Here is a 10547-nt window from a genome sequence, read left to right as displayed (position 1 = left end):
AGAAACCCTGTGTATTCTGAACCAGGATCAGTCAACATGGGGAGTGAGAAACCCTGTGTATTCTGGACCAGGATCAGGTATCAGTCAATATGGGGAAGGAAAAACCCTGTGTATTCTGGACCAGGATCACATATCAGTCAAAATGGAGATGGAGAAACCCTGTGTATTGTGGACCAGGATCAGGTATCAGTCAATATGAGGAGGGAGAAACCTTGTGTATTCTGGACCAGGATCAGTCAATATGAAGAGGGAGAAACCCTGTGTATTCTGGACCAGGATCAGTCAATATGAGGAGGGAGAAACCCTGTGTATTCTGGACCAGGACCAGTCAATATGAAGAGGGAGAAACCCTGTGTATTCTGGACCAGGATCAGTCAATATGAGGAGGGAGAAACCCTGTGTATTCTGGACCAGGATCAGGTATCAGTCTATATGAGGAGGGAGAAACCCTGTGTATTCTGGACCAGGATCAGTCAACATGAGGAGGGATAAACCCTGTGTATTCTTGACCAGGATCAGTCAATATGAAGAGGGAGAAACCCTGTGTATTCTGGACCAGGATCAGTCAATATGAGGAAGGAGAAACCCTGTGTATTCTGGACCAGGATCAGTCAATATGAGGAAGGAGAAACCCTGTGTATTCTGGACCAGGATCAGGTATCAGTCAATATGGGGAGGGAGAAACCTTGTGTATTCTGGACCAGGATCAGTCAATATGAGGAGGGAGAAACCCTGTATATTCTGGAAAAGGATCAGTCAATATGAGGAGGGAGAAATCCTGTGTATTCTGGACCAGGATCAGTCAACATGGGGAGGGAGAAACCCTGTGTATTCTGAACCAGGATGAGTCAACATGGGGAGGGAGAAACCCTGTGTATTCTGAACCAGGATCAGTCAACATGGGGAGGGAGAAACCCTGTGTATTCTGGACAAGGATCAAGTATCAGTCAATATGGGGAGGGAGAAACCCTGTGTATTGTGGACCAGGATCAGGTATCAGTCAATATGAGGAGGGAGAAACCCTGTGTATTCTGGACCAGGATCAGTCAATATGAGGAGGGAGAAACCCTGTGTATTCTGGACCAGGATCAGGTATCAGTCAATATGAGGAGGGAGAAACCCTGTGTATTCTGGACCAGGATCAGTCAACATGAGGAGGGAGAAACCCTGTGTATTCTTGACCAGGATCAGGTATCAGTCAATATGGGGAGGGAGAACCCCTGTGTATTCTGCACCAGGATCAGGTATCAGTCAATATGGGGAGGGAGAAACCTTGTGTATTCTGGACCAGGATCAGTCAATATGAGGAGGGAGAAACCCTGTGTATTCTGGACCAGGATCAGTCAATATGAGGAGGGAGAAACCCTGTGTATTCTGGACCAGGATCAGTCAACATGGGGAGGGAGAAACCCTGTGTATTCTGAACCAGGATCAGTCAACATGGGGAGGGAGAAACCCTGTGTATTCTGAACCAGGATCAGGTATCAGTCAATATGGGGAGGGAAAAACCCTGTGTATTCTGGACCAGGATCATGTATCAGTCGATATGGGGAGGGAGAAACCCTGTGTATTGTGGACCAGGATCAGGTATCAGTCAATATGAGGAGGGAGAAATCCTGTGTATTCTGGACCAGGATCAGTCAACATGAGGAGGGAGAAACCCTGTGTATTCTTGACCAGGATCAGTCAATATGAGGAGGGAGAAACCCTGTGTATTCTGGACCAGGATCAGTCAATATGAGGAAGGAGAAACCCTGTGTATTCTGGACCAGGATCAGTCAATATGAGGAAGGAGAAACCCTGTGTATTCTGGACCAGGATCAGGTATCAGTCAATATGGGGAGGGAGAAACCTTGTGTATTCTGGTCCAGGATCAGTCAATATGAGGATGGAGAAACCCTGTGTATTCTGGACCAGGATCAGTCAATATGAGGAGGGAGAAACCCTGTGTATTCTGGACCAGGATCAGTCAACATGGGGAGGGAGAAACCCTGTGTATTCTGACCCATTATCAGTCAACATGGGGAGGGAGAAACCCTGTGTATTCAGGACAAGGATCAAGTATCAGTCAATATGGGGAGGGAGAAACCCTGTGTATTGTGGACCAGGATCAGGTATCAGTCAATATGAGGAGGGAGAAACCCTGTGTATTCTGGACCAGGATCAGTCAATATGAGGAGGGAGAAACCCTGTGTATTCTGGACCAGGATCAGTCAACATGAGGAGGGAGAAACCCTGTGTATTCTTGACCAGGATCAGGTATCAGTCAATATGGGGAGGGAGAAACCCTGTGTATTCTGCACCAGGATCAGGTATCAGTCAATATGGGGAGGGAGAAACCTTGTGTATTCTGGACCAGGATCAGTCAATATGAGGAGGGAGAAACCCTGTGTATTCTGGACCAGGATCAGTCAATATGAGGAGGGAGAAACCCTGTGTATTCTGGACCAGGATCAGTCAACATGGGGAGGGAGAAACCCTGTGTATTCTGAACCAGGATCAGTCAACATGAGGAGGGAGAAACCCTGTGTATTCTGACCCAGCATCAGTCAACATGGGGAGGGAGAAACCCTGTGTATTCAGGACAAGGATCAAGTATCAGTCAATATGGGGAGGGAGAAACCCTGTGTATTGTGGACCAGGATCAGGTATCAGTCAATATGAGGAGGGAGAACCCCTGTGTATTCTGGACCAGGATCAGTCAATATGAGGAGGGAGAAACCCTGTGTATTCTGGACCAGGATCAGTCAACATGAGGAGGGAGAAACCCTGTGTATTCTTGACCAGGATCAGGTATCAGTCAATATGGGGAGGGAGAAACCCTGTGTATTCTGCACCAGGATCAGGTATCAGTCAATATGGGGAGGGAGAAACCTTGTGTATTCTGGACCAGGATCAGTCAATATGAGGAGGGAGAAACCCTGTGTATTCTGGACCAGGATCAGTCAATATGAGGAGGGAGAAACCCTGTGTATTCTGGACCAGGATCAGTCAACATGGGGAGGGAGAAACCCTGTGTATTCTGAACCAGGATCAGTCAACATGGGGAGGGAGAAACCCTGTGTATTCTGAACCAGGATCAGGTATCAGTCAATATGGGGAGGGAAAAACCCTGTGTATTCTGGACCAGGATCATGTATCAGTCAATATGGGGAGGGAGAAACCCTGTGTATCGTGGACCAGGATCAGGTATCAGTCAATATGAGGAGGGAGAAACCCTGTGTATTCTGGACCAGGATCAGTCAATATGAGGAGGGAGAAACCCTGTGTATTCTGGACCAGGATCAGTCAATATGAGGAGGGAGAAACCCTGTGTTTTCTGGACCAGGATCAGGTATCAGTCAATATGAGGAGGGAGAAACCCTGTGTATTCTGGACCAGGATCAGTCAATATGAGGAAGGAGAAACCCTGTGTATTCTGGACCAGGATCAGTCAACATGGGGAGGGAGAAACCCTGTGTATTCTGGACAAAGATCAAGTATCAGTCAATATGGGGAGGGAGAAACCCTGTGTATTGTGGACCAGGATCAGGTATCAGTCAATATGAGGAGGGAGAAACCCTGTGTATTCTGGACCAGGATCAGGTCAACATGAGGAGGGAGAAACCCTGTGTATTCTGGACCAGGATCAGTCAATATGAAGAGGGAGAAACCCTGTGTATTCTGGACCAGGATCAGTCAATATGAGGAGGGACAAACCCTGTGTATTCTGGACCAGGATCAGGTATCAGTCAACATGAGGAGGGAGAAACCCTGTGTATTCTGGACCAGGATCAGTCAATATGAGGAGGGAGAAACCCTGTGTATTTTGGACCAGGATCAGTCAATATGAGGAGGGAGAAACCCTGTGTATTCTGGACCAGGATCAGGTATCAGTCAACATGAGGAGGGAGAAACCCTGTGTATTCTGGACCAGGATCAGTCAATATGAGGAGGGAGAAACCCTGTGTATTTTGGACCAGGATCAGTCAATATGAGGAGGGAGAAACCCTGTGTATTCTGGACCAGGATCAGGTATCAGTCAACATGAGGAGGGAGAAACCCTGTGTATTCTGGACCAGGATCAGTCAATATGAGGAGCGAGAAACCCTGTGTATTTTGGACCAGAATCAGTCAATATGAGGAAGGAGAAACCCTGTGTATTCTGGACCAGGATCAGTCAATATGAGGATGGAGAAACCCTGTGTATTCTGGACCAGGATCAGTCAATATGAGGAGGGAGAAACCCTGTGTATTCTCGACCAGGATCATGTATCAGTCAATATGGGGAGGGAGAAACCCTGTGTATTCTCGACCAGGATCATGTATCAGTCAATATGGGGAGGGAGAAACCCTGTGTATTCTTGACCAGGATCATGTATCAGTCAATATGGGGAGGGAGAAACCCTGTGTATTCTCGACCAGGATCAGGTATCAGTCAATATGGGGAGGGAGAAACCCTGTGTATTCTGGACCAGGATCAGTCAATATGGGGAGGGAGAAACCCTGTGTATTCTGGACCAGGATCAGTCAATATGAGGAGGGAGAAACCCTGTGTATTCTGGACCAGGATCAGGTATCAGTCAATATGGGGAGGGAGAAACCCTGTGTATTCTCGACCAGGATCGGTCAATATGAGGAGGGAGAAACCCTGTGTATTCTGGACCAGGATCAGGTATCAGTCAATATGAGGAGGGAGAAACCCTGTGTATTCTGGACCAGGATCAGTCAACATGAGGAGGGAGAAACCCTGTGTATTCTTGACCAGGATCAGGTATCAGTCAATATGGGGAGGGAGAAACCCTGTGTATTCTGCACCAGGATCAGGTATCAGTCAATATGGGGAGGGAGAAACCCTGTGTATTCTGGACCAGGATCAGTCAATATGAGGAGGGAGAAACCCTGTGTATTCTGGACCAGGATCAGTCAATATGAGGAGGGAGAAACCCTGTGTATTCTGGACCAGGATCAGTCAACATGAGGGAGAAACCCTGTGTATTCTGAACCAGGATCAGTCAACATGGGGAGTGAGAAACCCTGTGTATTCTGGACCAGGATCAGGTATCAGTCAATATGGGGAGGGAAAAACCCTGTGTATTCTGGACCAGGATCATGTATCAGTCAATATGGGGAGGGAGAAACCCTGTGTATTGTGGACCAGGATCAGGTATCAGTCAATATGAGGAGGGAGAAACCCTGTGTATTCTGGACCAGGATCAGTCAATATGAGGAGGGAGAAACCCTGTGTATTCTGGACCAGGATCAGGTATCAGTCAATATGGGGAGGGAGAAACCCTGTGTATTCATGACCAGGATCAGTCAATATGAGGAGGGAGAAACCCTGTGTATTCTGAACCAGGATCAGTCAACATGAGGAGGGAGAAACCCTGTGTATTCTGGACTAGGATCAGTCAATATGAGGAGGGAGAAACCCTGTGTATTCTGAACCAGGATCAGTCAACATGGGGAGGGAGAAACCCTGTGTATTCTGGACCAGGATCAGGTATCAGTCAATATGGGGAGGGAGAAACCCTGTGTATTCTGGACCAGGATCAGGAACTCTTGTTGTATATGGAAAACCGTATAAGAAGGTATGACCACTCTGACATGTTACATTGGTATCCCCATTACCACCAGACAGGAAGCAGTATCTGTATCGGCTGGGAACGACAATGAAAGGTGCACATTGTTATATTAGTATAACACTTCTATGGTATTATGTAAAAGGTTGTTTATTCTACATGGACCTGTTACTACATTTGAAAGTTATCAAAACACTTAGTTTAGAGTATCTACATATATTCTACAATTGCATTCTTCTCATATTACTCTGTAGACTACTGACCTAGTCAAAGCTTCCTCTGGCATCTCACCATACATCTGCCTGTAGTTATTGAACTGAATCTGCAAGAGGTTTGTTTGTTGTGAATGAGTGGGAGGAAACAGCTGCAGGCAAGGTTCTGACAAATGGGTGTGTCTTCATGGTGGCAAGGACATCAAACCACACCCCCAAGCCAACTCATGTTTGGCTTCTGCCATGGCCGCCAGTATTTCTTCCAGCTGCTTCAGGAGTATGTTTGTTTATTATCTAGCTGTATTGTATCCAGGTCTCCAGGGCCGGCCGTAGCCTTTTGGGGGCCCTAAGCAAGATTTGGTTGGGAGGCCCCACCACCTCACAGCAAAATATTTTAGTGCCCCGTTGGAGAGAAAAAAATCAGTTAAAAAAAATTTCCTGCAATTCTGTGAACTGACTTGTGCACGTTTTAAATTGACACAATACCTGTTAGCAAAGGTGTCAGCTAGAGATGACGTGCAGGAGCATGCAGGGATTTGTAGTCTTGCATGTCGTCTACTTTGATGCTAATTAGTGTTTTCAAATCTGATAGTAAATAGAGCCAAATATATTGATAAGGGTAATCTTGTCTGAGAGAGATTTACATTATTAAAACGTCACGCCAGGGTAAGCCTACATGAAACACAGACCTTATTTGAAGAAAAATGAATGGAGAAAAATAGACTGGAACCATTTCCCTGTTTCACCGCAAGGTTGTATGGGTATTATCAAACCTCCACTTTGGGGCTCTCAGCATATACAGTTGAAGTCAGAAGTTTACACACACTTAGGTTGGAGTCAATAAAAAAAAAAATTCAACCACTCCACAACTTTCTTTGTAACAAACTATAGTTTTGGTAAGTCGGTTAGGACATCTACTTTGTGCATGACACAAGTAATTTTTCCAACAATTGTTTACAGACAGATTATTTCACTTATAATTCACTGTATCACAATTCCAGTGGGTTTTACATGCACTAAGTTGACTGTGCCTTTAAACAGCTTGGAAAATTCCAGAAAATGATGTCATGCTTTAAAAGCTTCTGATAGTATAATTGACATCATCTGAGTCAATTGGAGGTGTACCTGTGGATGTATTTCAAGGCCTAACTTCAAAATCATTGCCTCTTTGCTTGACATCATTGGAAAATCTAAAGAAATCAGTCAAGAACTAAGAAAAAAAATTGTACACCTCCACAAGTGTGGTTCATCCTTGGGAGCAATTTCCAAATGCCTGAAGGTACCACGTTCATCTGTACAAACAATAGTACGCAAGTATAAACACCATGGGACCACACATCCGTCATATTGCTCAGGAAGGAGACGCAGAACCTCTCTCATCTTTTTAAGTGGGAGAACATGCACAATTGGTGGCTGACTAAATACTTTTTTGCCCCACTGTACATCCACAGTAAAATTAGTCCTATATCGACATAACTTGAAAGGCCGTTCAGCAAGGAAGAAGCCACTGCTCCAAAACCGCCAAAAAAAAGCCAGACTATGTTTTGCAACTGCACATGGGGACAAAGATCGTACTTTTTGGAGAAATGTCCTCTGGTCTGATGAAACAAAAATAGAACTGTTTGGCCATAATGACCATCGTTACATTTGGAGGTAAAAGGGGGATGCTTGCAAGCCGAAGAACACCATCCCAACCGTGAGGCACGGGGGTGGCAGCATCATGTTGTGGTGGGGCTTTGCTGCAGGAGGGACTGGTGCACTTCACAAAATAGATGACATCATGAGGGCGAAAATTATGTGGATATATTGAAGCAACATCTCAAGACAGCAGTCAGGAAGTTAAAGCTTGGTCGCAAATGGGTCTTCCAAATGGACAATGACCCCAAAGTTGTGGCAAAATGGCCTAAGGACAACACTGTCAAGGTATTGGAGTGTCCATCACAAAGCCCTGACCTCAAAGCTATAGAAAATTTGTGGGCAGAACTGAAAAAGCATGTGCGAGCAAGGAGGCCTACAAACCTGACTCAGCTCTGACCAGCTCTGTCAGGAAGAATGGGCCAAAATTCACCCAACTTATTGTGGGAAGCTTGCGGAGGGCTACCCGAAACGTTTGATCCAAGTTAAACAGTTTAAAGGCAATGCTACCAAATACTAATTGAGTGTATGTAAACTTCTGACCCACTGGGAATGTGATGAAATAAATAAAAGCTTAAATAAATAATTATTTCTACTATCATTCTGACATTTCACGTTCTTAAAATAAAGTGGTGATCCTAACTGACCTAAGACAGGGATTTTTTACTCTGATTAAATGTCAGGAATTGTGAAAAATTGAGTTTAAATGTACAGTCATGGCCAAAAGTTTTGAGAATGATACAAATATTAATTTTCACAAAGTCTGCTGCCTCAGTTTGTATGATGGCAATTTGCATATACTCCAGAATGTTATGAAGAGTGATCAGATGAAATCCAATTAATTGAAAAGTCCCTCTTTGCCATACAAATGAACTGAATCCCCAAAAAACATTTCCACTGCATTTCAGCCCTGCCACAAAAGGACCAGCTGACGTCATGTCAGTGATTCTCTCGTTAACACAGGTGTGAGTGTTGACGAGGACAAGGCTGGAGATCACTTTGTCATGCTGATTGAGTTCGAATAACAGACTGGAAGCTTCAAAAGGAGGGTGGTGCTTGGAATCATTGTTCTTCCTCTGTCAACCATGGTTACCTGCAAGGAAACACGTGCCGTCATCATTGCTTTGCACAAAAAGGGCTTCACAGGCAAGGATATTGCTGCCAGTAAGATTGCACCTAAATCAACCATTTATCGGATCATCAAGAATTTCAAGGAGAGCGGTTCAATTGGTGTGAAGAAGGCTTCAGGGCGCCCAAGAAAGTCCAGCAAGCACCTGGACCGTCTCCTAAAGTTGATTCAGCTGCGGGATCGGGGCACCACCAGTACAGAGCTTGCTCAGGAATGGCAGCAGGCAGGTGTGAGTGCATCTGCACACACAGTGAGGCGAAGACTTTTGGAGGATGGCCTGGTGTCAAGATGGGCAGCAAAGAAGACACTTCTCTCCAGGAAAAAAATCAGGGACAGACTGATATTCTGCAAAAGGTACAGGGATTGGACTGCTGAGGACTGGGGTAAAGACATTTTCTCTGATGAATCCCCTTTCCGATCGTTTGGGGCATCCGGAAAAAAGCTTGTCCGGAGAAGACAAGGTGAGCGCTACCATCAGTCCTGTTTCATGCCAACAGTAAAGCATCCTGAGACCATTCATGTTTGGGGTTCCTTCGCAGCCAAGGGAGTGGGCTCACTCACAATTTTTGCCTAAGAACACAGCCATGAATAAAGAATGGTACCAACACATCCTTTGAGAGCAACTTCTCCCAACCATCCAGGAACAGTTTGGTGACGAACAATGCCTTTTCCAGCATGATGGAGCACCTTGCCATAAGGCAAAAGTGATAACTAAGTGGCTCGGGGAACAAAACATCAATATTTTGGGTCCATGGCCAGGAAACTCCCCAGACCTTAATCCCATTGAGAACTTGTGGTCAATCCTCAAAAGGCGGGTGGACAAACAAATACCCACAAATTCTGACAAACTCAAAGCATTGATTATGCAAGAATGGGCTGCCATCAGTCAGGATGTGGCCCAGAAGTTAATTGACAGCACGCCAGGGCGGATTGCAGAGGTCTTGAAAAAGAAGGGTCAACACTGGAAATATTGACTTGTTGCATCAACTTCAATGTCATTGTCAATAAAAGCTTTGGACATGCTTGTAATTATACTTCAGTATTCCACAGTAACATCTGACAAAAATATCTAAAGACACTGAAGCAGCAAACTTTGTGGAAATTAATATTTGTGTAATTCTCAAAACTTTTGGCCACGACTGTGTTTGGCTAAGGTGTATGTAAACTTTGTTTTAGTAACGTACTGAGCTGATGGAGGAATTTAGTAACGTACTGAGCTGATGGAGGAATTTAGTAACGTACTGAGCTGATGGAGGAATTTAGTAACGTACTGAGCTGATGGAGGAATTTAGTAACGTACTGAGCTGATGGAGGAATTTAGTAACGTACTGAGCTGATGGAGGAATTTAGTAACGTACTGAGCTGATGGAGGAATTTAGTAACGTACTGAGCTGATGGAGGAATTTAGTAACGTACTGAGCTGATGGAGGAATTTAGTAACGTACTGAGCTGATGGAGGAATTTAGTAACGTACTGAGCTGATGGAGGAATTTAGTAACGTACTGAGCTGATGGAGGAATTTAGTAACGTACTGAGCTGATGGAGGAATTTAGTAACGTACTGAGCTGATGGAGGAATTTAGTAACGTACTGAGCTGATGGAGGAATTTAGTAACGTACTGAGCTGATGGAGGAATTTAGTAACGTACTGAGCTGATGGAGGAATTTAGTAACGTACTGAGCTGATGGAGGAATTTAGTAACGTACTGAGCTGATGGAGGAATTTAGTAACGTACTGAGCTGATGGAGGAATTTAGTAACGTACTGAGCTGATGGAGGAATTTAGTAACGTACTGAGCTGATGGAGGAATTTAGTAACGTACTGAGCTGATGGAGGAATTTAGTAACGTACTGAGCTGATGGAGGAATTTAGTAACGTACTGAGCTGATGGAGGAATTTAGTAACGTACTGAGCTGATGGATGAATTTAGTAACGTACTGAGCTGATGGAGGAATTTAGTAACGTACTGAGCTGATGGAGGAATTTAGTAACGTACTGAGCTGATGGAGG

Source organism: Salvelinus alpinus, chromosome 18 (genome assembly GCF_045679555.1).
Source record: "Salvelinus alpinus chromosome 18, SLU_Salpinus.1, whole genome shotgun sequence".
Classification (NCBI taxonomy): Eukaryota; Metazoa; Chordata; class Actinopteri; order Salmoniformes; family Salmonidae; genus Salvelinus; species Salvelinus alpinus.
The sequence above is the reverse complement of the archived record's forward strand: the minus strand, read 5'-3'. Positions refer to the sequence as shown.